Source organism: Salvelinus fontinalis, chromosome 3 (assembly GCF_029448725.1).
Source record: "Salvelinus fontinalis isolate EN_2023a chromosome 3, ASM2944872v1, whole genome shotgun sequence".
Taxonomy (NCBI): Eukaryota; Metazoa; Chordata; class Actinopteri; order Salmoniformes; family Salmonidae; genus Salvelinus; species Salvelinus fontinalis.
This window is the reverse complement of record NC_074667.1, coordinates 57,660,897-57,677,108: the sequence shown is the minus strand read 5'-3', so window position 1 is coordinate 57,677,108 and position 16,212 is coordinate 57,660,897.

Here is a 16,212-nt window from a genome sequence, read left to right as displayed (position 1 = left end):
TCTCTGATTGGGGATCATATTTAGGCAGCCATTTCTCCTTTGTGCTTGTGGGATCTTGTGTTTGTGTAGCTGCCTGTGAGCAGCCCAGAACGTCACGTTTCGTTTGTGCTTGTTTGGTGAGTTTCGATTTCTTAAAATATGTGGAACTCTACGCACGCTGCACCTTGGTCCATACATTATTTTTTATTTATTTTTATTTCACCTTTATTTAACCAGGTAGGCTAGTTGAGAACAAGTTCTCATTTGCAACTGCGACCTGGCCAAGATAAAGTATAGCAGTGTGAACAGACAACAACACAGTTACACATGGAGTAAACAATAAACAAGTCAATAACATGGTAGAAAAAAAAAGAGAATCTATATACAATGTGTGCAAAAGGCATGAGGTAGGCAATAAATCGAGTAATTACAATTTAGCAGATTAACACTGGAGTGATAAATCATCCGATGATCATGTGCATGAAGAGATACTGGTGTGCAAAAGAGCAGAAAAGTAAATAAATAGAAGCAGTATGGGGGGTGAGGTAGGTAAATTGGGTGGGTAGTTTACAGATGGACTATGTACAGCTGCAGCGATCGGTTAGCTGCTCGGATAGCAGATTTTTAAAGTTGTTGAGGGAGATAAAAGTCTCCAACTTCAGAGATTTTTGCAATTCGTTCCAGTCGCAGGCAGCAGAGAACTGGAAGGAAAGGCGTCCAAATGAGGTTTTGGCTTTAGGGATGATCAGTGAGATACACCTGCTGGAGCGCGTGCTACGGGTGGGTGTAGCCATCATGACCAGTGAACTGAGATAAGGCGGCACTTTACCTAGCATAGCCTTGTAGATGACCTGGAGCCAGTGGGTCTGACGACGAACATGTAGCGAGGGCCAGCCGACTAGGGCATACAGGTCGCAGTGGTGGGTCGTATAAGGTGCTTTAGTAACAAAACGGATGGCACTGTGATAAACTGCATCCAGTTTGCTGAGTAGAGTATTGGAAGCTATTTTGTAGATGACATCCCGAAGTCGAGGATCGGTAGGATAGTCAGTTTTACTAGGGTAAGTTTGGCGGCGTGAGTGAAGGAGGCTTTGTTGCGGAATAGAAAGCCGACTCTAGATTTGATTTTGGATTGGAGATGTTTGATATGAGTCTGGAAGGAGAGTTTGCAGTCTAGCCAGACACCTAGGTACTTATAGATGTCCACATATTCTAGGTCGGAACCGTCCAGGGTGGTGATGCTAGTCGGGCGTGCGGGTGCAGGCAGCGAACGGTTGAAAAGCATGCATTTGGTTTTACTAGCATTTAAGAGCAGTTGGAGGCCACGGAAGGAGTGTTGTATGGCATTGAAGCTCGTTTGGAGGTTAGATAGCACAGTGTCCAAGGAAGGGCCGGAAGTATACAGAATGGTGTCGTCTGCATAGAGGTGGATCAGGGAATCGCCCGCAGCAAGAGCAACATCATTGATGTATACAGAGAAAAGAGTCGGCCCGAGAATTGAACCCTGTGGTACCCCCATAGAGACTGCCAGAGGACCGGACAACATGCCCTCCGATTTGACACACTGAACTCTGTCTGCAAAGTAGTTGGTGAACCAGGCAAGGCAGTCATTAGAAAAACCGAGGCTACTGAGTCTGCCGATAAGAATATGGTGATTGACAGAGTCGAAAGCCTTGGCCAGGTCGATGAAGACGGCTGCACAGTAATGTCTTTTATCGATGGCGGTTATGACATCGTTTAGTACCTTGAGCGTGGCTGAGGTGCACCCGTGACCGGCTCGGAAACCGGATTGCACAGCGGAGAAGGTACGGTGGGATTCGAGATGGTCAGTGATCTGTTTGTTGACTTGGCTTTCGAAGACCTTAGATAGGCAGGGCAGGATGGATATAGGTCTGTAACAGTTTGGGTCCAGGGTGTCTCCCCCTTTGAAGAGGGGGATGACCGCGGCAGCTTTCCAATCCTTGGGGATCTCAGATGATACGAAGGAGAGGTTGAACAGGCTGGTAATAGGGGGTGCGACAATGGCGGCGGACAGTTTCAGAAATAGGGGGTCCAGATTGTCAAGCCCAGCTGATTTGTATGGGTCCAGGTTTTCCAGCTCTTTCAGAACATCTGCTATCTGGATATGGGTAAAGGAGAAGCTGGGGAGGCTTGGGCGAGTAGCAGCGGGGGGGGCGGGGCTGTTGGCCAAGGTTGGAGTCGCCAGGAGGAAGGCATGGCCAGCCATTGAGAAATGTTTGTTGAAGTTTTCGATTATCACGGACTTATCAGTGGTGACCGTGTTACCTAGCCTCAGTGAAGTGGGCAGCTGGGAAGAGGTGCTCTTGTTTTCCATGGACTTTACAGTATCCCAGAACTTTTTGGAGTTAGAGCTACAGGATGCAAATTTCTGCTTGAAAAAGCTGGCCTTTGCTTTCCTGACTGACTGCGTGCATTGGTTCCTGACTTCCCTGAACAGTTGCATATCGCGGGGGCTCTTCGATGCTATTGCAGTTCGCCACAGGATGTTTTTGTGCTGGTCGAGGGCAGTCAGGTCTGGAGTGAACCAAGGGCTATATCTGTTCTTGGTTCTGCATTTTTTGAACGGAGCATGCTTGTCTAATATGGTGAGGAAGTAACTTTTAAAGAATGACCAGGCATCCTCAACTGACGGGATGAGGTCAAAATCCTTCCAGGGTACCCGGGCCAGGTCGATTAGAAAGGTCTGCTCGCAGAAGTGTTTTAGGGAGCGTTTGACAGTGATGAGGGGTGGTCGTTTGGCCGCGGACCCGTGGCGGATACAGGCAATGAGGCAGTGATCGCTGAGATCTTGATTGAAGACAGCAGAGGTGTATTTGGAGGGCAAGTTGGTCAGGATAATGTCTATTAGGGTGCCCATGTTTACGGATTTAGGGTTGTACCTGGTGGGTTCCTTGATGATTTGAGTGAGATTGAGGGCATCAAGCTTAGATTGTAGGACTCCCGGGGTGTTAAGCATATCCCAGTTTAGGTCACCTAACAGAACAAACTCTGAAGCTAGATGGGGAGCGATCAATTCACAGATGGTGTCCAGGGCACAGCTGGGAGCTGAGGGGGGTCGGTAGCAGGCGGCAACAGTGAGAGACTTATTTCTGGAGAGATTAATTTTTAAAATTAGAAGTTCGAACTGTTTGGGCATAGACCTGGAAAGTATGACAGAACTTTGCAGGCTATCTCTGCAGTAGATTGCAACTCCTCCCCCTTTGGCAGTTCTATCTTGACGGAAAGTGTTATAGTTGGGTATGGAAATCTCAGAATTTTTGGTGGCCTTCCTAAGCCAGGATTCGGAAACGGCAAGGACATCAGGGTTGGCAGAGTGTGCTAAAGCGGTGAGTAAGGCAAACTTAGGGAGGAGGCTTCTGATGTTGACATGCATAAGGCCAAGGCTTTTTCGATCACAGAAGTCAACAAATGAAGGTGACTGGGGACATGCAGGGCCTGGGTTTACCTCCACATCACCGAGGAACAGAGGAGTAGTAGGATGAGGGTGCGGCTAAAGGCTATCAAAACTGGTCGCCTAGAGCGTTGTGGACAAGGAATAAAAGGAGCAGATTTATGGGCGTGGTAGGATAGATTCTGGGCATAATGTGCAGACCAGGGTATGATGGGGCACGGGTACAGCGGAGGCAAGCCCAGGCACTGGGTGATGATAAGAGAGGTTGTATCTCTGGACATGCTGGTCTCAATGGGTGAGGTCACCGCATGTGTGGGGGGTGGGACAAAGGAGGTATCAGAGGTACGGAGAGTGGAACTACGGGGTCCATTGCAAACCAAAACAATGATAACTAGCCTGAACAACAGTATGCAAGGCATATTGATATTTGAGAGAGACATACAATAAGGCATAAAGTGATTGCAGGTCTTGATTGGGAGAGCTAGCTAAAACAACAGGTGAGATAACAGCAGCTAGTCAGCTAACACAGCAACAGCAGGTAAAAATGGCGACGACCAGGCAGAGAGGGTCGGATTAACTACACACAGATCCTGAGTTAAAGCACAGAGCCGACAGATAAAACACAAATAAACGGAATGGAGTACCGTGAATTAATGGACAGTCAAGCAGGCATCAGCTATGTAGCCGAGTGATCATAGTGTCCAGGGGGCAGCCGTAGATGGAGCAGTGAGGCCTCCACTAAGCTAGCCCGCGGCGTTTAAAGTTAGTAGCCCGGGGGGTGGTCTGCTCAGACGGAGGGGGTCTGCTCAGACAGAGGCCGGTTGAGGGCACAGCGGATGGGGTATTTGTCTGCAGACCAGACGTGGTCGTGTCGACAGAGAATCCAAGCCGGATGGCGAAAGAGAGGTTGTGAATTGTAGAATTGTGTTTGCTAACTGGTGCTAGCTTCGTGATTCAGACAGCTAGTCATGGGTAGCAAGCTAGCAGAAGATGGAGGTCTGCTTTTAGCCACGCCGTGCAATTCCGTCGGTAGATTAGTGGGGTTCCGTGTGGTAGAGGGGACCAATCCAATTGTCAAAATAGTTATAGTGGCCTAAGAAGATTGTTCGATAGACCTGTTCAGATAGCAGCCGATATGCTCAAGACAGCTAACGATTAGCGGGCCGCAGTTAGCATATGGACGTTCAGGTTACGTCGCGATGGAGGGGCCAGTTGAAATACTCCCTCGGGCAGATAACGTCGGTATCCCAGTCGTGAAGGCCCGGTGGGGCTCCGCATCGGCAGTAAAACGGGTCCGGATAGGTGATTGTAGCCCAGGAGTGGCTGATGGAACTCTTCAGCTGGCTAGCTCCGGGATAATTGGTGTTTGCTCAAGAATTGATGTTAGCCAATAGTCACTCGGATAGCAGCTAGTTAGCTGCAAGATACAGGTGTAAATGTCCAGAGCTTGCGGTAAAAATCCGGGGATATGGAGAGAAAATAGGTCTGGTATGCTCTGGTCTGAGTCGCGTTGTACAAAACTGGCAATAGTTTTCCGAGCTAAAGGATAGCTGATGAGCGCTAGCTGTGGTTAGCTGAACTACTAACGTTAGCTTGTGAGCTGGCTAACTTCTGGCTAGCTTCTGTTGTAGATTTCGGATACGAGGTGAATAATACTTTTGAGGAAAAAAAAAACAGATCCGCACCACATTTGGTGAGGTGGGTTGCAGGAGAGTGTTTTGAAGTTGAGTTTTTAAGAAGAAAAAAATATATATGTAAAAAGATATGCGAAGAAAAATATATAAAATATATATACACGGGACAAGACGAGGACAAAGGACATCTGACTGCTACGCCATCTTGGATCACAAATTATGACGAGCGTGACAGGTATTTCACCCAGTAGATTTGGGAGTTTATCAAAATTGGGTTTATTTTCAAATTCTATGTGGATCTGTGTAATCTGAGGGAAATACAGTATGTGTCTCTATGGTCATACATTTGGCAGGTTAGGAAGTGCAGCTCAGTTTCCATCTCATTTTATGGGCAGTGTGCACATAGCCTGTCTTCTCTTGAGAGCCAGGTTTACCTACGGCGGCCTTTCTGAATAGCAAGGCTATGCTCACTGAGTCTGTACATAGTGAAAGTTTTCCTTAAGTTTGGGTCAGTCACCGTGGTCAGGTATTCTGCGACTGTGTACTCTCTGTTTAGAGCCAAATAGCATTCTAGTTTTCTCTGTTTTTTTGTTAATTCTTTCCAATGTGTCAAGTAATAAACTTTTTGTTTTCTCATGATTTGGTTGGGTCTAAATGTGTTGCTGTCCTGGGGCTCTGTGGGGTCTGTTTGTGTTTGCAAACAGAGCCCCAGGACCAGCAGGCTTAGGGGACTCTCCTCCAGGTTCATCTCTCTATAGGTGATGGCTTTGTTATGGAAAGTTTGGGAATCGCTTCTTTTTAGGTGGTTGTAGAATTTAACGACCATGCGTCGGGACCATGCGTCGGGACTGCCGCCCGTGGTGACTCCTTGCTGTCCCCAGTCCGCCTGGCCTTGCTGCTATTCCAGTTTCAGCTGTTCTGCCTGCGGTTATGGAAACGCCACCTGTCCCAGACCTGTTGTTTTTCAACTCTTAATGATCAGCTATGAAAAGCCAACTGAAAATTATTCATGATTATTATTTGACCATGCTTGTCACTTATGAACATTTTTGAACATCTTGGCATAGTTCTGTTATAATCTCCACCCGGCACAGCCAGAAGAGGACTGGCCACCCCTCATAGCCTGGTTCCTCTCTAGGTTTCTTCCTAGGTTTTGGCCTTTCTAGGGAGTTTTTCCTAGCCACCGTGCTTCTACACCTGCATTCTAGCTGTTTGGGGTTTTAGGCTGGGTTTCTGTACAGCACTTCGAGATATTATCTGATGTACGAAGGGCTATATAAAATAAAATTGATTGATTGAACGTCTCTTTTCTGGATTTTGATCATTAGCGGGGTCAGCCTAATTCTGCTCTGCATGCATTATTTGTTTTTTTATGTTGCATACAGAGGATATTTTTGCAGAATTCTGCATGCAGAGGGGCCCAGGTCTGGCAGAATCTGTGCAGAAGATCTAGGTAATGCTGTAGGCCCTCCTTGGTTGGTGACAGAAGCACCAGATCATCAGAAAACAGTAGACATTTGACTTCAGATTCTAGTAGGGTGAGGCCGGGTGCTGCAGTCTGTTCTAGTGCCCTTGCCAATTTGTTCATACATATGTTAAAGAGGGTGGGGCTTAAGCTGCATCCCTGTTTCACCCCACGGCGCTGTGTGAAGAAATGTGTGTTTTTTGCCAATTTTAACCGCACACTTGTTTGTGTACATGGATTATATAATGTTGTATGTTTTTTCCCCAACACCACTTTCGGTCAATTTGTATAGCAGACCCTCATCCCACATTGAGTCAAAGGCTTTTTTGAAATCAACAAAGCATGAGAAGACTTTGCCTTTGTTTTGGTTTGTTTGTTTGTCAATTAGGGTGTGCAGAGTGAACACGTGGTCTTTCGTACTGTAAGGCCAATTTGATATTTGCTCAGTACATTGTTTTCACTGAGGAAATGTACGAGTCTCTCTCTCTCTCTGTATCTCTCTCTCAGAGGATAAAAGATAAAATAACATTGGAAATGAATGGTGATAGAACAGTGTGAGTCCGGAGAGCAGAGGGTTGAAAGGAGGTGAACAACTAATAATGAGGAGAGCAGAGCAAAAGAAAGTGGAGCATCAAGGCGATAGAGAAGGGGAGGATAAAAAAAGTGGAGCATCGAGGTGAGAGAGAAGGGGAGGACAAAGAAAGTGGCGCATCGAGGCGAGAGAGAAGGGGAGGATAAAAAAAGTGGAGCATCGAGGTGAGAGAGAAGGGGAGGACAAAGAAAGTGGCGCATCGAGGCGATAGAGAAGGGGAGGATAAAAAAGTGGAGCATCGAGGCGAGAGAGAAGGGGAGGATAAAAAAAGTGGAGCATCGAGGTGAGAGAGAAGGGGAGGACAAAGAAAGTGGCGCATCGAGGCGAGAGAGAAGGGGAGGATAAAGAAAGTGGAGCATCAAGGCGATAGAGAAGGGGGAGGATAAAGAAAGTGGAGCATCGAGGCGAGAGAGAAGGGGAGGATAAAGAGATGTTGAGAGAGATTTTGCGGGGTGATAGAGTTAGGGAGTTTCAAAATGAGAGGGGAAAAAGGAGAAGGGAGGTGCAGAAAAAGAGAGGGGAAAGAGCGGGTTGAAGGGTTAGGTGTGAAGTTGGGAGTATATGTGACAGTATTAAAGCCACAGGAGCAGCAGAGGAAAGCTGTTAGCGGGAGCGCACCGTCTCTTAATCGATTGTGAACAGTGCTACAGAGCAGAACCAATCGCAAGGGCTCCCAGAGACTTCTCTGGGTTAGAGTACTTACACGCTGTCTGCTGCCCGATCGGAGAAAGTAGAGAAGGAGAAGAGAGTGAAAGAAACAGAGCCAGAAAAAACTAAGAGATGAAGAGAAAGTGAGATAGAGAGGGAGAGGAGAGAAAGAGGGAGTTGGAGAAGATTCAGGTTCAGCTATTCTATTTGATTGACCTTGACTTGAGATAGCTGGTTTGGCTTCTTAGCTCAGACTGTGTGTGTGCGTGCATTCAGTCTGTTTGTGTTTTGTTATTGTTTAGTCGGCATTAGATTAGTCCAACTCAGAGATGATGACCTCTAAGAAAGATCACGTCACACTGTCTAAAACAGAAATGGTCTACGTCCTTAAGAAAGTTCATGAGACTGAGTTTTAAACAAAAAAATAATAAGTTAAAGGAACGATCTAAAACCTATTAAGGCTATAATTGGTTTGACAACCAATATGCTACTCATGACAAGCGGCCTGGCTAGCAGCCAGACAGACAGCTATCCAACACACAGCTGCAGAGCAGCGCCATCAAAACAAAAGCCCGATCTCATCCTGATACATATCATTTGCATTCCTCCGTCTGTCTCTTCTCTCTTTCATGCTCCTTTCTGCACTGAATAAAAATATAAATGCAACATGTAACGTGTTGGTTTCATGAGCTGAAATAAAAGATCGCCCAAATTTTCCACACGCACAAAAAACGTATTTCTCTCAAATTTTGTGCACAAATTTGTTTAGTGAGCGCTTCCCAGTAACGCAGTAAGATCTTTGAAATTGTTGCATGATACATTTATATTTTTGTTCAGTATAGTTAAACCCAATATGGAGGTGGTTGTTCCTGACCGTGTAAAGTTGTGCTGCCTGCGACACTGGGGGGAGAAATCCCATTAGTCTTGCTTGACTGGGTTCACCTGTTAGAACCGTCGCAGAGTAATTAAGAGCGGGAAAGAAATTATGGAGTGCCAGATTAAGACATCAGGCTCTTGGTTGATATAAAGAGAGAAAGCAAAGATTGATAGAGAGAGAGAGAGATCTCCACATGGGGATAGAAGAGGGGCTGAATATCCCCCGCTGGCAATGTGATATTGTCGTCATTTTAGACAGGGTGTAGATTTCATCAAGTAATACCATGTATTGGTATACTGTCACACACACTTAAATGAACATGATAGTGAATGTAGAAAGCAATAGATCCACAGTAAGCCTACTGTACCATAATAAACTCACTCAGACAATGAGATGACACAGGATAAACCCTGCCTCTTTGTTTTAGTGTGCAGGGTGTTTTGCATGGAATGCCACGCTATGCTGATCCTTCCACAAGGATCTGAAGTGCCATAAAAAAGGGTCTAATCACAGCTTCAAGTGTGAGTGCGGTTCTGGTCAAGGGCATGCGGTCAATAAGCAGAACTGCCCCTTTAAACAGCAGTCGGTTGTCTTGGAAACAGGTGCAGAAATCAGGGATTTGGAAGATGGCTGAGTAGAGCAGCCTGGGAGGCAGCATTAAGCAGGGTTAGTGCTATCCGGGGTGCTCGGGACATCCCTACCCGAAACTCTAGCCTTAACCTCTACCTTAATCATCTTACATGTCAACTGTAATGGGTGACGTTAGAGTTCCCGGATAGCAAGGACCCATTTAACAGCAGCCTCTTGGAACAACAGCAAGGAGACATAATGTCACAGTCACACACAGGAGCCACAACATAACACTCTCTAGCAGAAACACTGCAGCAGTCATAACCAAATTAGACCGTTTTAGAGATGTTTATGGTCCACATGAGGATACTTCAGTGAATCAACTGAATACCTGAATTTCAAATGTTCAGTGGTATCTTTTGTTTTCAAGTTGTTGTGTAATATTGCATACTAGTGTGTTTAAAAATGTTTGATCTTTAAACATACATTGAAAGTCAAATCTCCACTGGAATTATGAGGATAACAGCTAAAACATATTTCTAGCACTTGATCAGCTACACTACCATTCAGAAGTCTGGGGTCACTTAGAAATGTCCTTGTTTTTGAAAGAAAAGCAAATGTTTTGTCCATTAAAATAACATGAAATTGATCAGAAATACAGTGTAGACACTGTTACTGTTGTAAATGACTATTGTAGCTGGAAACGGCTGATTTTTAATGGAATATCTAAATAGGCATACAGAGGCCCAATCACTCCTGTGTTCCAATGGCATGTTGTGTTAGCTAATCCAAGTTTAGCATTTGAAAAGGGTAATTGATCATTAGAAAACCCTTTTGCAATTATGTTAGCACAGCTGAAAACTGTTGTGCTAATTAAAGAAGCAATAAAACTGGCCTTCTTTAGACTAGTTGAGTATCTGGAGCATCAGCATTTGTGGGTTCGATTACAGGCTCAATTTGGCCAGAAACAAAGGACTTTCTTCTGAAACTCGTCAGTCTATTCTTGTTCTGAGAAATTAAAGCTATTCCATGTGAGAAATTGCCAAGAAACTGAAGATCTCGTACAACGCTGTGTTCTACTCCCTTCACAGAACAGCGCAAACTGGCCTTAACCAGAATAGAAAGAGGAGTGGGAGGCCCCGGTGCACAACTGAGCAAGAAGACAAGTACATTATAGTGTCTAGTTCTGGCCATTTTGAGCCTGTAATCAAACCCACAAATGTTGACGCTCCAGGTACTCAACTAGTCTAAAGAAGCCCAGGTTTATTGCTTCGTTAATAAGCACAATAGTTTTCAGCTGTGCTAACATAACTGCAAAAGGTGTTTTTAATAATCAGTTAGCCTTTTAAAATGATAAACTTGGATTAGGTAACACAACGTGCACACAACGTGGCACACAGGAGTGATGGTTGCTGTTATTGGGCCTCTGTATGCCTATGTAGATAGTAATTTACAACATAACAATGTCTACCCTGTATTTCTGATCAACTTGATGTTATTTATGTTGTTTCTAAAACAAGGACATTTCTAAGTGACCACAAACTTTTGAACGGTAGTGTATGTACTTCACAACATATAGTAATGGTAACATATGGGTGATGCTTATTTATTGTTTGCGTCTTATGGGAAAACGTCAGTTTTTGCAGTGTGGGGGGGGGGGGGGGGTCGATGCCAGCTGCCCAGCATAGGGCAACCAGTCATCAGCCTCTATATTCTGTCTCTGTTCTCATTCAGTTAAGCATGTACTCGATTAAACTAACGCTTAGAAGAAGAGGAAGAATAGCCGACTGCGAACTGAAACCCCATAGGACAGCGCTGTCCGGAGTAGGGTAGTGTTTGGCCAGGGGGCTTTCCTTGGCTCATTGAGCTCTAGCGACTCCTTGTGGCAGGGCACGGCGAAGAGCCAACGTTGTAATTCAGTGAGATAATGGGTCAATTGGGTGAGAACATGCATGATCTTGGTAGCTAAGCAGGGTCAGGGCTGGTTGGTACTTTGATGGGAGACTTCCTGGAATACCAGGTGCTGTAATCTGTAAAAAAGAGGAAGATTACTTAATTGTTCATTTTCTTAGAAGTGCATAGAGGTTTTCGGGAAGTGCTTTCATCGGTCTATGGTTGCAAATTTTTGTTAACTTTCCTAAAATTCCCATATTTACCAGAAATCCTGGTTAAAAGATTCCGGATTCAAGAGGTAAAAAGCAGGAAGACCTGATTCCTACCAGGATTTCTGGGAAACCAGGGTTTTTGGGAAAGTTACCGACATTTTGCAACCCTGGATCGGTCACACAGGAATCCTTTCCTGGAGGCCTTTTATTTTGGCTGGCATCCATTCTGACCTTTCAACATGCTGACAAAGACAACATTTCAAAGTATTTGCTGCATTATCCACAATAAAAAAGAGACTCAATAACTATATATGAGCTCTAAATGTCTGAACTCTTAATATAAACATTTTCGCAGGCACTTTTATCCAGAGAGACAGAGTAGTTTGTGGATATATTTTCCATAATTTATTTCCATACTGGTCCCCCATGGGAACTGAACCCACAAAGCTTACATTGCAAATGCCATACCCTACCAACTGAGCCACACAAATGTGTAAGATCTCCATACGATAACATGTTGAAGTATTGTAGGGTTTATTGATATATGAAAGATGAAGCGGTGAATACATCACACAGCCATGACAAGCAAACAAAATGGCTGGGAAAATGCAAGTAGGGACCTCGCCCAGGCAGCACGACTGAGAGAGACTATCCACATGCAGTAAAATATCAGCGCCCAGTTTCACCTGTTGAGTTACATTACCTACTACTGCCCCCTAGTGTGTAAATGGGAGTGGACTGAGATGTATACCTGCATGGATGGTGTACCTCAAGGAAGAATATGGACAGAGAATCCCCCATCCTCCACTTCCCTCCTCCCCATCCTCCTCCAACCCTCCTCTATTCTCTCCACCCTCCATCCCTACTCCCCATCCTCCTCTATTCTCTCCATCCTCCATCCCTACTCCCCATCCTCCTCCAACCCTCCTCTATTCTCTCCATCCTCCATCCCTACTCCATCCTCCATCCCTCTTCCCCATCTTCCTCTAACCCTCCTCTATTCTCTCCACCCTCCATCCCTACTCCCCATCCTCCTCTAACCCTCTATTCTCTCCATCCTCCATCCCTACTCCCCATCCTCCTCCAACCCTCCTCTATTCTCTCTATCCTCCATCCCTACTCCCCACCCTCCTCTATTCCCTCCATCCTCCCCATCCTCCATCCCTACTTTGTCCTCCTCCAACCCTCTATTCTCTCCAACCTCTCCCCATCCTCCTCTATTCTCTCCATCCTCCATCCCTACTCCCCATCCTCCTCCAACCCTCCTCTATTCTCTCCATCCTCCATCCCTACTCCCCACCCTCGTCTATTCTCTCCATCCTCCATATCCTCCATCCCTACTTCGTCCTCCTCCAACCCTCTATTCTCTCCATCCTCCTCTATTCTCTCCATCCTCCATCCCTCCCCATCCTCCTCTATTCTCTCCATCCCTCCTCCTCTATACCCTCCATCTTCCCCCAGCCTGATGCTGTGTGTGGAGAGACGCAGATACACTGGGACAGATTAGATCCTTGTAACTTTACTGTGTGGTGTGGACGGCCTGCCGTAGCGCTGGTGTTGCTGAACTGTGAAGGGGAGATAGCCCGCGGGCGTGACTCCGACGGGGACCTTTCAAATCCAATCGCATCGCCGTGGTCCCCGTCCCAGCTCTGCCTCGCTATCAGAGCAGATAACGTTCTCTAGTAAAGGTTACAAAATGTAACCGTGACATTTCTGTTGAGGCCGAACAACAGGCATTCCTGGGATTCCTGTACAAAGGCTGAATTTATATAAGGATGTGTATTCATGTCTATAGTGTGTGGGAGGGGAGAGGTGGTGTATGTGTGTATTTAATTAAAGTGAATTTAATGGTACATTTTATACGATGCAAAATGTATGTGTCAATGGTTAATGTACTCCATTACAGTCATAATTGCTATACAAGGCGTGTGGGGAATAGTCCATGAAACGTCTTAAGAGCTGTCCTCTGCTATTACTGAGAAAAGTTTATTCTATGTTCTAAAAATGAATTTCTCTCTAAGAGTCATGTTTAGTGGGGCTTTAAGTTAATTAAAAGCACAAGGCAAGCTACATCTCCAAGAATAAAATAAAAAATATGATAAGAAGATACACAATTTGACTGAATTGTGGATTTTTAAAAATATGGGTATAAAAATATGCAAATGACATTCCAATCTCTCTCTCTCTTCCTCTCGTTGTCTCTCTGTCACTGGTAGGAGCTGGATCAGCTTGTGGATTGAGATCAATGAGTTCTTTAAAAGACATAGCATACGTATTATAGGAGAGTATGGATGTTACAGAACTGTTTGTTTGCTGTCTGTTGTAAACTTTGGTCCAATTTTTCTTAGACTAGGTTCTCAGGTCCCCACGGCCTAGGAAAGGCCACTAAGTGTCAGGATGTAGTTCATTTGAAATCAGCTCCAAGCACGGAATGTGCTAAGGCCCTCCAACACACGGGATCGCTATTGCTCTATCTGCTGCTAATGCAACATTTGTCAGGTTGATATTAATGTTCAGAGACTGTTTGAAAAAGGAACACAAAACACTTGGCAATGGCAGCCATCGTGGTTGGAAAGCGAGGTAGCTGCCGTGATCCCTTCGCTTTTGCAATGGCAGCCATCTTACAGTCGTTTACGTATGATTGTGTGCATACAATTGTATGAGATGAGTGGTATTTTAAGGTGTCACTAGAGACTGATGATAATATATTTTCTTCCTATTTTGTAGCAAATTACAAGTCGTTATTCTTATTCTCCACTGGTTCCCATCTACAATCCAATCAGCATTTCCCCACGGTGAGGTGACCAGTATGTCAGTCTTCTCCTTCATTGTGCCACTACCAAGAGCCTCCTCTCATAACAAAAGCATCTCTCTTCGGAGATCCACTTCATTACCCAGACTAATATGGAGAAAACATTTTATTCAAATGAGCATAGATCAAAATTCAGCAAAATGAAAATGCTGAAATGGATTATCTGCTTACAAAAATAAATCACATTTAAATTAATTACATAATAAATGACTTATCTGAAAAGTGCAAGTTTCCCTCATTGGCTGAAGGTCCATGGGGTTAACCTTGGTGTGTGTTTGTGTGTGGTGGTATTCACCAAGCTCTAATGGGGTCTGGCGGGGTGGAGGGGTTGAGAACAGAGCTGCTCATCGGTGGAGAAGTCACATGTGACAGTCTGTCAGGTCACCTCTCATCAGGACACATACTGCAGAGACAGCAAATCTTCAACTCACACGCACCCACATACACAGGTAGGCGCACAAACCCATGTGCACACACCTGCACGCGCAGAGATACACACTCCTCTCATGTCATACCCCTGAGAGAGAGTTCATACAAGGTTATTCATTTATCTCCCATGAATAAAGAAAGTGAATATCTTGAAACAGTCTGCATTCAGGCATTGCGTTGATATGACATGCACAACAGCCAGATAGAGTATGTCTGCCACTCAGAGGGAGAAATGGCCATTCAGTGAAGTGAGTGCAATCAGAGCCCCATCTCAGAGAAATAGGACATTGTGACCTCTATCACCCCCCCCCCCCCCCCCCTTATGTCCTGATGTCATTTTCTTACATTTGATGGATATTATTATTGAAGTGTCAGAGAACATTTTGTGTGACAGTCTCCACAAACACCTCAGCCTCCATCAAGCATCTATTGTGTCCGTGTACTTAGGAACAGGAGAGCTCATGAGTTTTATTTTGTGAAACGGTCACAAATAGTGCATTGGCCTACTGTGCTACTGTGTAAATATACAGTACCAGTCAAAAGTTTGGACACATCTACTCATTCAAGGGTTTTGCTTTATTTTTACTCTTTTCTACATTGTATAATAATAGTGAAGACATCAAAACTATGAAATAACACATATGGAATCATGTAGTAACCAAAATGTATTATTACATGTAGGTGTAATGGTGTGGGGGTACTTTGCTGGTGACTGTCAGTGATTTATTTAGAATTCAAGGCACACTTAACCAGCATGGCTACTACAGCATTCTGCAGCGATATGCCATCCCATCTGGTTTGTGCTTAGTGGGACTATCATTTGTTTTTCAACACGACAATGACCCAACACACCTCCAGGCTGTGTAAGGGCTATTTGACCAATAAGGAGAGTGATGGAGTGCTGCATCAGATGACCTGGCCTCCACAATCACCCATCCTCAACCCAACTGAGATAGTTTGGGATGAGTTGGATCGCAGAGTGAAGGAAAAGCAGCCAACAAGTGCTCAGCATAGGTGGGAACTCCTTCAAGACTGTTGGGAAAGCATTCCAGGTGAAGCTGGTTGAGAGAATGCCAAGGCAAATGTCATCAAGGCAAAGGGTGGCTACTTTGAATAATCTCAAATATAAAATATATTTTGATTTTTAATTCTTATGGCTGCAATCCCGGTAACGGGATGATATGACAACAGCCAGTGAAAGTGCAGGGCGCCAAATTCAAAACAGAAATCTCATAATTAAAAGTCCTCAGACATACATGTGTCTTATACCATTTTAAAGGTAATCTTGTTGTTAATCCCACCAAAGTGTCCGAATTCAAATATGCTTTTCAGCGAAAGCACTACAAACGATTATGTTAGGTCACACCAAACCACAATAAACACAGCCATTTTTCCAGCGAAAGATAGCAGTCACAAAAAGCTGAAATATAGCTAAAATTAATCACTAACCTTTGATGATCTTCATCAGATGACACGCATAGGACTTCATGTTACACAATACATGCATGTTTTGTTTGATAAAGTTCATATTTATATAACGAAATCTGAGTTTACATTGGCGCGTTACATTCACTAGTTCCAAAAACATCCAGTGATAGTGCATAGCCACATCGTTTCAACAGAAATACTCATCATAAATGTAGATGATAATACAAGTTATACACATAGAATTATAGATATACCTCTCCT